The 12,219-nt window shown below is 37.6% G+C and overlaps 1 long non-coding RNA gene and 1 pseudogene across 1 annotated transcript; one reads left to right on the forward strand and one right to left on the reverse strand.

The window, feature by feature from the left end:
- Nucleotides 1-383: 383 nt before the first annotated feature.
- Nucleotides 384-11,101, forward strand: LOC140627281 (uncharacterized). The gene is made up of 2 exons (XR_012026105.1): nucleotides 384-473; nucleotides 9,977-11,101. It is a non-coding gene; the product is annotated as an uncharacterized lncRNA (long non-coding RNA).
- LOC140627868 (large ribosomal subunit protein uL16-like) lies at nucleotides 8,795-9,445 on the reverse strand (annotated as a pseudogene).
- Nucleotides 11,102-12,219: the final 1,118 nt, after the last annotated feature.

The following is a 12,219-nucleotide window of genomic DNA, read 5'->3' on the forward strand; positions in this document are numbered from 1 at the left end:
GCTGATCTCAGGGGCAAAGTATTTAATCTTTCACTATTAAGAATAATGTTAGTAGTAGATTTTTTTGTACATGCCTATATTTATTTTCTGTTGCTGCATAATGAATAACCCCAAAACATAGCAACTTAAAGCAACAAACATCTATTTTTCTTGTGATTGTATATATTTATTTGAGAGAGAGAGTAAGAGAAAAAGAGAGAAAGGGAGGGAGGGAGAGAGAGAGAGAGAACTAGTGGAGGGAGGGGTAGAGGAAGAGGGAGAAGTAGGTTCCCTGCTCAGTGGGGACCCTGACACGGGGCTTGATCACTGGATCCTAACATGATGACCTGAACCGAAGGCAGCAGCTTAACCAACTGAGGCACCCAGTAGCCCTTGGCAACATTTATTATCTCACAATTTCCATGGGTCAGGAATCCAGACATGGCTTAGCTGGGTGCCTCTGCCTCAAAGTTTCTTATAAGACTGTGCTCAAGGTATTAGCTGTGGCTGTTGTTTCATCCAAAGTCTTCCAAGCCTACTCATGTGGTTGTTGGCAGGATTCATTTCCTCATAGGCTATTTGATCGTGGATGTCAGTTCCTCTTTAGCTATTGACCTGGGGAATCTATCAGTCTTTTGCTACATGGGGCTTTCCATAGGCAGCTCAGTGTCCCTCAGAACAAGCCAATGAGAGAGCATGAGAGGCCAAGCAGGATGAAAGTCACATTCATTTTGTTAACTAATCTCAGAAGTGACATCTTATCACTTTTGCAGAATTCTATTTGTAAAAAAGTGAGTCATCACTAGGTCTGGCCCACACTCAGGGAAAGGGCTTATAGAGGAGGTAGGGAATATTGGAAGCCATGTCAGAGTCAGCCTACCACAATGCCCTCTATCAAGTTGAGGAAATCACCTTCAGTTCATAGCTTGCTGAGAGTCTTTATCAAAACTGTATGTTAGATCATGTCAAATGAATTATACTTCATGTGGTTTCTTTTTCAGTTTGTTTATATGGAGACTTTTAAAAAATTTTATTTATTTGAGAGAAAGCAAGGGAATGAAAGAGTAAGAGAGTGAGAGAGAGAGAGAAAGATGGGGAGGGGTAAAGGGAGAGGGAGAGAGAATCTCAAGCAGATTCTACACTTAATGCACAGAGCCCAATGGTGGGGTTCCATCCATGAGATCATGACCTGAGATGAAACCAAGGGTATAGGTCGCTTAACTGATTGCACTGCCCAAGCACCCCGGTATGGTGACTTTTTAAGGTTTGTTTACACTGATTTAATTTTCAAATGTTAAACTAAAACTGAATTCCTGAGATAAACATTATTTGCTCAAGATGTATTATCCTTTTTATATATTGTTTGATTCCACTTGATAAAATTTTGTTCATAATCCTTACACCTATGTTAATGCTATAGGAGAGATATTGGTCTATAGGTTTTTGTTTGTTTGTTTGTTTGTTTGTTTGTTTGTTTCATAATGTGTTTGCCTGGCTTTGCGTTTGTGTTGGCTTCATGAAACCAAGTAGAGAGTAGTCCTTCCTGTTCAGTTTTTGGGAAGATTTTGTGTAATATTGGTATTATTTCTTCTTTCTATCTTTTGTAGAATTTATCAGTGATGTTATTTGGGCCTAGAGTTTTCTTTGTGGAGATGTTTTTAACTACAAATTCATTTTTTCTGGTGGATGTAGACCTATTCAGGTTATCTATGTCTGGTTAAGTAAGCTTGGTAGTTTGTCTTTCTTTTTTTTTTAAAGATTTTATTTATTTATTCGTGAGAGACACAGAGAGAGTGAGAGAGAGGCAGAGACACAGGCAGAGGGAGAAGCAAGCTCCATGCAGGGAGCCTGACATGGGACTCGATCCCCGGTCTCCAGGATCAGGCCCTGGGCTGAAGGCAGCACTAAACCGCTGAGCTACTCAGGCTGCCCTTGGTAGTTTGTCTTTCAAGGAATTTTTCCATTTCATCTAAGTTGTCAAATTTATTAGCATCAAGTTGTCCATATACAACATTTCCTTCTTAACTTTTCAATATATGTAAGATCTGTAATGTCACCTCTTTCATTCCCAATATTGGTAATTTGTGTTTTTGCTCTCTTTTTCTGGTGAGATGTTTATCAATTCTGTTGTTTTATTTTTCAAATAAAGAATTATTGGTTTCATTGATTTACTTTTCTGGCATTTTTTTTTCTATTTCATTGATTTCAGCTTTGACTTTTATCAACTTCTTGTTTCTGCTTACGGTGCTTTTATTTTCTAGTTTCTTAAGAGAGAAGTTTGTCATTGATTGAGACTATCTTTTTAAAAAAGATTGTATTTACTTATTTATTTAGAGTATGAGTAGGGGGAAGGGCAGAGGGGGAGACAGAGAGAGAGGGAGGGAGGGAGAGAGAGAGAGAGAGGGAGGGAGAGAGAGAGAGAGAGAATCTCAAGCAGACTCCATGCTGAGCTCAGGGCCCAACACGGGTTTCAATCTCACAACCCTGAGATCATGACCTGATCTGAAATCAAGACTCCCTTGCTTAACCAACTGAGCCACCCAGGCTCCCTTGAAACTATCTAATATAAGCATTTAGTGCTATACATTTCTTTGTAGGCACCACTCTGGCAGCAGCCCATGAATTTTCATTTTCATTTTGTACAAAATACTTTATAATTTCTCTTTTGATTTCTTCTTTGAACCATGGGTCGCTTACAAGTGTGCTGTTATTTAGTTTCAAACTATTTGGGGATTTTACAAATATTTCTGTTACTAGTTTTTAATTTAATTTCATTGTGGTTAGATAATCTAATTTGTATGACTTACCTACTTTTAAATTATTGACACTTGTCTTATGGCCCAGGATATGGTTTATCTTGATAAATGTTCCTTGTGCACTGGAAAGGGAGATGATTTGAAACTCCTATTGAATGGATAGTTCTATAAATGTCAATTAAGTGAAGTTGTTTGATCACATTGTGTAAGTCTTCTCTATCCTTGCTGATTTTCCATCTACTTGTATCAATTATTGAGAGGGAAGTATTAAAATCACCTATGATTATATATTTGTCTATTTCTCCTTACAGCTTTATCAGATTTTGCTTCATGCATTTTAAAACTGTTTTATTAGGTTAATAAGTGATTAGGATTGTTATGTCCTCCTGATGCATTGATCTTGTTTTCATTATGAAATGGCCTTTTCTCTCTCTGGTAATATTCCTCGCTCCAAAATCTACTAATCTACTTTGTTGTTAATATAGCTACTAAAGCTTTATTTTGACTAATGTTAGTATTACTATCTTTCATCATTCTTTTACTTTTAACCTATTGATGCTATATTTGAATTGTATTTCTATTGGTAGCATGTAAGTGGGTTTTGTTTTCTTTGTCAATCTGATAACCTGCCTTTTAACTGGATTGTTAGATCATTTACATTGGTTCACATCTACCATCTTGCTGTCTGTTTTCTATTTATATTTCCTGTCTGTTCTTTGTTCCTATTTTCCCTCTTTTTCTGCCTTCTTTGTATTGAGTGTTTGTAAACTTTATTTTATATCCTTTATTGACTTATTAGCTATAATTTTGTTTTATTGTATTAGTAGTTGCTTTAGGGTTCACACCAAGCATCTTTCACTGATTATAGACTACCTTCAAGTGATACTATACCACTTTACACATAGTATATAAAAATCCTACAACTGGGACACCTGGATGGTTCAGTGGTTGAGCTTCTGGCTCTGACTCAGGGTGTGATCCCAGGGTACTGGGATCAAGTCCCCCATCAGGCTTCCTTCAGGGAGCTTGCGTCTGTCCCTGTCTCTCTCTCTGTGTCTCTCATTTTTTTTTTCTGATTTTTTTTTTATTGGTGTTCAATTTACTAACATACAGAATAACACCCAGTGCCCGTCACCCATTCACTCCCACCCCCCGCCCTCCTCCCCTTCTACCACCCCTAGTTCGTTTCCCAGAGTTAGCAGTCTTTACGTTCTGTCTCCCTTTCTGATATTTCCCACACATTTCTTCTCCCTTCCCTTATATTCCCTTTCACTATTATTTATATTCCCCAAATGAATGAGAACATATAATGTTTGTCCTTCTCCGACTGACTTACTTCATGAATAAATAAATAAAATCTTTTTTAAAATCCTACAATAGCATAATTCTATTTCTCCCCTCCCAGGTTTTATGATATAGTTGTCATATGTTTATGTTTAAAACTCTATTATACATTGGGTTGTTAAAATTTGTTTCTGTTGTTCTTAAGCAATCAGTTATCTTTTCAAGAGATTTAAATCATAAATAAAATTCTTACAAATTTACCCAGGTAGTTAACCATTTCTAGTAGTTTGCAGACCTTTGTATAGATCCACATTTCTTTCTGGTATCTGGTATGATGCCTGAAGACATCATTTAATATTTATTGTATTGATAGTATGCTAGTGATTAGTTCTTTCAATGTTCTATCATAAAAAGTTGTTATTTTGTCTTCATTTTTGAAAGATGGTTTTGACTACACATAGAATTGTAGGTTGACAGGGTTTTGTTTTTTTTTTTTTTTTAGTACTTTAAAGATGTTTTCCACTGCCTTCGAGTTTGTATTGTTTATGATAGAAAATATGATGTCATCCTTACCTTTATTCCACTATACATAATATGTCTTATTTTCTCTGGCTGCTTTGAAGTTTTTCTTTTTATCACTGATTTTGATCAATTTGATTATTATGCACTTTGGAATAGTTTCCTTATTATGTTTGTGTGTTTGGGATTCGTTGAGATTCTCAGATCTCTGGCTTTATAGTTTTCATCACATTTGGAGAAGTTGTACCTGTTGCTTCTTCAAGACTTTTTTCTGTCCCCCCCCCCCCCCACCTCCTTCAAAGACTCCAATTACATACCCTTGGTGTTGCTTGAAGTTGTTCCATAGCCCATTAATGCTCTTTTCTTTCCTTCCTGCCTTTCTTTTTCCCTTCCTTTTTTTCTCTCAGTCTTTCTCCCTTTTTTTAGTCCTATTTTCTCTATGTTTTTCATTTTGGATAGTTTCCATTGCTGTGTCCCAATATTCACTGGCTTTTACTCCTGCTCTTTCTAATCTTCTGTTAATCCCATTCAATATTTTGTTTTGTTTTTGTCTCAAACATGGTAGTTTTCATGGTACTTTCCATGTTTTCTCAGGTATGGAAGTTTGATTTTTTTCCTGTTTCTACATATAAAATACAGTAATAGTGGGGCACCTGAGTGGGTCAGTGGTTAAGCATCTGCCTTTAGCTAGGGGCATGATCCCGGGGTCCTGGGATCAAGTCCCACATCAGGCTCCCCGCAGGGAGCCTGCTTCTCTCTCTGCCTATGTTTCTTCCTCTTTTTCTGTGTCTCTCATGAATAAATGAATAAAATCTTTAAGAAATAAAATACAATAATAGTAACTATTTTAGAGTTTTTAATCTGCTAATTTTAACATCTGTGTGCCAATGCTGGGTTGAATTTGATTGATTGAGTAAGTGAGTGAGTGATTATTCTTCTCATTATGGCCATTTTGAATTTTACTTTGTTGGGTTCTGGATATTTTTATATTTCTTTAAGTATTCTTCAGTTTTGCTCTGGGATGTAGTTACATTATTTGAAAATAGTTCAGTTATTTCAGGAAGTGTTTTTATAATTTGTTACATAGGTCTAGAGCTAATTATTACCTACTAAGGAGAAAACTTCCTGAGTACTGTACCTACGCCCCATGAATTACAACTTTTCCCAGCCTGGCTGGTGATAAGATATAATCCTGGCTCAGTGTGAGTATTAGGCACAGTTATCTCTGATTCTCTCTGATGGTTCTTTCCCCAAACTCAGATAGCTTATTCACACACATGATTTGGTCAATACTCTCTTAAGTACTTGAGTGGAACCTTTTAAAGATCTTCACAGAGCTCTCTTTGTGTGCCTCTCTCCTCTCGGGTATTCTGACCAGCTATCTCTAGTTGCCTTGGTCCCCCTGACTCTCACATCTGTCTGCCCAACTCAGGGAGACCAGGAGGCTCTGCCTGGGTTCCCTTTTTTGCACCACAACCTGGAAACACTCTCAAACAGCAAGGTGGGGTTATAATAGGTCTCATCTCATACCTTTTCTTCTCTTGGGATCACTGTCCACTGTCTGATTTTCAATGACTTGAACACTGGTTTCAAATATTTTGTCTGGTTTCTGTGGTCATTTTAGCCAGGAATATAAATCTGGTCCCTCTTGCTCTACCCTGACTAGAAGTGGAAATATGATCGTTCCATTTTAAAATGAAGAAATGATCTCAAGAGGACTTAGTGCTGTAGTAAATGGTAGAGCTGGAATTCGTGCCTAGTTCTTTTCACTCCTACTTCAAAAACAACATCTTAGAATAAGTATTTGTATGGCTAGAGAAACTGCAGGGGTTTCCCCCTCCCCTTTGCAACCTATTGCTTTTAATGATTGTTCATTTATGTTTAATCCTTAGTTTTGTTTGTTTGTTTGTTTTTAGGAGTAAAGGTGAGCAACTATTTGGGACTGTGTATCTACTCTATCTCTCTTTTCAGGGAGAATAATGTCCTTAAAGAGCTGCATCCTCTGATGCCTGGTATTTGTTGTGAATCAATAGAGAACCTTTCTGTCTGTGTTTGAATCTTGGATAAACATTCTGCTTCTGTTCTTATTTCTTAGACTCACTTATAGGTCATGTACTTGCCCAGTTCAGAACCTTTGTTTCTTCCTCTGGAAGAGTACTGTTCTGTCATTCTTTCCATCAAATTGTGTCCCTCATTTCAACCCCATCCCAAGCTCTATTTCTACTAGGAAAACTTCCACACCTATGCAATTTCTACCTCTATAAAGTCATGCTAGGTTTGTTTGGACCAGATGCTCTCAAGGTCTATTGCAACTCTGAAGAAAGTTTTGTGGGGGCTACTATTACTCTCTCCCCTTTCTAAATTACACCATTTGGCATAAATTGATTCTGGATTATATTCTAAATTTGTGTCCTATATCCTCTGTCCTGTGTCTGGCAAGTTGCCCATCATCAATAAGTTCCTAATAAATCTTGTTGAAAGAAAGGATGAGTGGCATTTTTTTCCTAGTCATTCAATGTATGTATTTTTTCCTTTTTAACCAGAAAATAAGTTTCCTGAGGGCAGAGCTAATGTATTTTTGCTTATTTGATATTATGTACAGAATCTACACTATGCTAGAGGCATTGTTGAGTGTTTGTAAGGATTCTGATTCCAAGAAACCACCAGCCACCTGATTTTCCAGAATCATGGTACCAGGCTCAGGTGATAATACATAGTCTCAAAGTAAATATATGTTGAATGAACAATGAGATGGCTCTAGAATAGAGAGTTTAGCAACACATTCATGCTTACACAGAGAAACAAAGATGCAGATAGTGCAGACACACTCAAATTTTATTGTTTGTTTGATACATCTGCTGCTTTGAGGCTTATACTTAATGTGAGTCTGTTGAATGATTTACAGGTATACTCATGCACCGAGATGAAGGGCTTTATTATAAATCTCCCTCCTTGTGCTGTAGGATACTGTGCATTTTTCAATGCTGTAAACATAAATAGAAAAGTGTTTTGTCTGTGACAAGGACAAATGTCAGTTGGCAAAGCCCTTAAAGATGCAGACTTTTGAATTTGAGTTCTCATTATTATACTGCCCTGATTCAAGAAGTAAGCATAAAAAATACTTTATAGTTATAAATTTTATTCCATAAACCTTTGTAATAAGGTTTGTAATAATAACAATAACAATAAAACAATAAAAGTTATTACATAAAAGTAATACATGTAGAAAATAGTGTTAATCAAACATAAGAAAATAAAATCCATTCATATCTCCAACATAGATAACCACTGATAACATTTTAGAGCATATTCTCTCAGTCTTTCTATGCTCATATTTAATCCAAAAATGTAATTATACTGAACATATTATTTTTACATGCTTTTTCATTTAGTGACATGGAAACTATTGAGTATATATTCATAAAAATTCTCTAGATTACTATTTCTCGCTGCTCTTTAGCACTTCAATGTATGCGTCTACTGTAATTTATTTATCCAAACTCTTAATTTGGGTCATTTTTGTCATTTTCAGCTTCTGTTGTCATGAAATTACAGGAATCAGTGTCCTTGCAGCTAAAGCTTTATGTACATCCCTAATTATTTCCCTAAAATAATTCCCTAAAAGTGGAATTCTTGGGTAAAGAAGTGTATAAAATTCAAAGGTTTCTGATACCAAAACTATCTCCATTCCAATTTAATCTCCTAGCAATGCATGCAGTACTTTTTCAATGAGATTTCATTTGTACTTATAACCTTTATGCAGGAAAAATGTAAGGCATCCATATTTAGCAGTTGAGGAAATTAGGGTACAGAAAAATCAAGGGCGTGTAGTGTTAACAACAGAACTATAAGCCTGCTTTCTCCATTCCTTATGCTCTTGGAACAGTGCTCATTGCATCTATACTAGTGGTGGTATTTGGAAAAAATGAGTCTGGGAGATTCCTTAATCAAAATTAGGATTTATTAGTCAAACACTTATTGAAAACAAAATTAAACAGGCTACAAAGCTTATAATGGTAAAAGAATGAGTCAAACCTTTAGGCTGGTCTTTGCAATTTAAGTTATTTGCCATCAGGAGGCAACAGAAAGTCACTTGCAACCCCTCCAAGAATGAAGGGTGGTTTTCCTGAGAAGCTAGTCTCTCTCTCTCTTTCTCACTCACTCACTCACTCACTCACTCACTGTCTTTCTCTTTGTTAGACAGGAAGTAGGATTTGTCAGTGGGCATGAATAAGGAGGGGACAGTGCCAAGGTTCTCATGAGTGCAAAGCCCACCATTTGTCCAGGGGAGACATGATTAGGGATGTATTTGACCCCACAGCCATCTAGGAAGAGCCACTTTTCGGCTATCATGTCTTCAAATTCATCTGCATTAAACTTAGTTAAGCCCTGCTTCTTGGAAGTGTGGATCTTTTGGCAGCCAGGGACCTAGAATTTGGCTCTGTGTCAGGCCTGAGTCATATGCTCCTTGTTCTAGAGCTTCATACAGATGGACATGATGACTTGACCAATGTGGATCCTGGCCACTGTGCCCTGAGGCTTTCCAAAGGCACCCCACATACCTGTCTGCAACCTGTCAGCCCCAGCATAGGAAATCTTGTTGATAAGGATGAAGTGGAAGGGGTGGAGCCACACTCAGATGTGAAAACCATCTTTGCTTCAGCTTTTCACCTTGTACTTGTTGGCACAAATACGGACAGCCTCCATGGCTCCAGAGGAGAGCTGCTCATATTCATCTGGCACCATGTGGCCACATAGTGTGCGCTCATCCACCTTTGCCTTCTTCCACCTCAGGTCAAAGATGCAGATCTTGGCATCAAGGACACCTCTGTAGGAGTGAGGTTTTGGATATGGCTTGTTCTTAACAATACCAGTAGCATTGGCCAGTGCATAGCCCATGGCGACACACCGAAGGAAGAGAGAAGATAGTCTCTTTTCTACCTTGCCATTTGTTGCATAATCACAAGCTATAAAACTTTGCTTTGTATACAAACTGAAATTATCAAATTATGACTTCCACTTTGATTAGTTCAAATTAAGATTGAAAATAAGTTTTGTGAGACCCCTGGGAGGCTCAGGCAGTTAAATGTCTGCCTTTGGCTCAGGTCATGATCCCCAGGTGCTGGAATCCAGCCCTACTTCCAGTTCCCTGCTCAGCAGGGAGCCTGCTTCTCCCTCTCCCTCTGCTGCTCCTTCTGCTTGTGCTCTCTGTCTGTCAAATAAATAAATAAAATCTTTTAAAAAAAAGTTTTGCATATTTCTTCATGAAATCTCAGCTCTTATTCAAACTTTTTTTTTTTTTTACTTATAAAGGATTATCTCACTATATGCTTTGAGTTAGACTTGGAGAAGTGGGTTTCTTTTTTAAAACGCGATTCTAACTCCGCTATAATTTCTGGCTCTTGATCAAGTTAATACTGTGATCTTTAATTTTCCAGGATGCCACTGTGAAAGGAAAAGAAAAACCAACAGAGACATAGCTGGATGCAATTCTTCACTACCAAACAATGCTTTAGTTCTTTCCAACCTGGGAGACACTTCCTCAACCTGATACCTGCTTTTCAAATTTTAGGCCTCCTATTGCAAGGTAGATTGATTGTAAAAATGGCATAACTTTCTATGCTTCTCTGAAACCATGCCCTTTGCAACCTGATTTTGAAGCTTCTCCCATCAAAGGTGGAGTTTGTACCCCATCCTATGAAACTGGACTAGCCGTATGATTTGGTCTGCCAATAAAATGCAGTGGTGTTGCAGTTCCAAGACTAAGCTTCTTAAGGTCTTGTGCACTTCTGTTTGCTCTCTGGGACCCTGGAGATCTATGTGAACAATGCCGGACCAGCCTTCGGGGACATGAGCGATCTCGAGGAGGAGAGTGCATCTCAAGCAAGGCCATCATAGACCAACCAGTGCCTGGCTGATCCGCTTACTAACAAGTGACACAGGAGTGTTTCTAGATGCAATCATCTGAGCCTAACCCAGATCGGAAGAGCCACCCAGCTGATCCACAGATCCATGAGCTATGGTTTTATTTTTGGGGGGTCAGGGGAAAGAAATTGTTATGCAGCCATTATTTCTGACAATAGAGATCTATTCCTTTGGGTCTAAAGCAATTGAGCCAATAATGATTATTACTATTCCCCTGCCTGGGATTCAGAATGAAATAAGTCTAGAAGAGAAAAGATTCTGTTTCTGATTTGGCAGGTTTTGTGAATACAGATCAATGAAGTGGTCTGGCTGTATTTATATACACTGATGATTTACTTCCTGGTATTCTTTCTGATTCCCACTAGTAATGTTTCAGAATTAGTTGAAGAATATTTCATTGGCCTGGTGTCCAGCCACTCCCAATCATACATCATGACCACATTAAACCATTCCTTGTTCCCCAAACACACCTCAAACACAATAACACTGGCATGCCTTCACTCACACCTGATAATCTTTCCTTCCTTCTCTCTTTATCAAAATATTTTGGGTAGTCTGTGAGCCAGCTGATTTCCTTAAAGTTTCTCTCCCCTGTGAAACATTCTTAATAAAAGGTCTTTATCCTCCAGTGTAATAAATTTCTCTTTCTTCAATGCTTTTTTTTAATATCTATTTTGTAATGGTTCAGTTTGACTTACAGCCAAAATTCTAAAATTCTGTCAGTAATATCTAATCGTGAAGATTAAGAAAAAGTAAGGCAAGTTTCAGATAGTGTTTTAGGTATTTTTCTTATACAATATGGTTATGATTTTCTGCTTTGGGGGGGAAAGAAGCAAAAGTCATTCTAGCCACATTGAGAGTTCAGAAAGTGAATATATTTTGGCTTAAAATATGTCTTGGAATCAGAATTAACTTTGCACAGGCCGTTATGCCATAGCCAAATAATTGTTCTTATTTTTACTATTAAATTCTATTTTTTTTTAAAGAAGAAAAATGGAGGAGACCTCTACTCCAGAGAGAGAAACAAGAAAGGCCTGGCCCAGTTCAGATGGAGAAGAGTAATCAGTGGGGAATCTCATCAGCATTCTGAATGCTACAGCCGGGATTCTATCCATCTTGTTAAGGGACCCAAACTCAAGCCCCTGACCCCCTTTCGTGCAAGACCAGCACAGCTAAGCCTTGATCTCACATAAGACTTGAATATCTCCTTTTCTGTAAACCACTTCTATGCCAAGAGGAAAAGGCAACAGTTTATAAACATTTGTATTGGTCATATTTTGCCATATGGCCAAGAGGGCAGAGTTAGGGGAGGGATGTTTGATGCTGGTTTGTTTAAAACACATACCTACTTGGGTTTCTTTTCCACTGTTAAAGAGCTATTCATGATAATACTTCATTTAATTGAAACTGAGCTGAGAAGTGAAATCAGTTTATGAATCAATAAACAAAGCTAGAAGCCATTTTGCAGTGTGGAGTCATGGCCATAAGACATTCAATTCCAGCGGCTAGCATGATGTCTCAGCCATAGAATAAACTCAGAAAAGATTTCTGTCTGCAAAACAAAATGGGTACAAGTGAGTTAACAGAGGTTTAAATGATACTGAATGGAACATCAATAGAAAGAATAAAGAGAAAACTGATTTTATTACGAAGTCATTGTGGATCAATAATACATAATAACATGGGCACGAGAAGCAATCAGTGACAGAAGACATTCAATGATTCATGAGCACATTGAGTTCATGAAATAATAAGC

This window comes from Canis lupus, chromosome X (genome assembly GCF_048164855.1).
Source record: "Canis lupus baileyi chromosome X, mCanLup2.hap1, whole genome shotgun sequence".
NCBI lineage: Eukaryota > Metazoa > Chordata > Mammalia > Carnivora > Canidae > Canis > Canis lupus.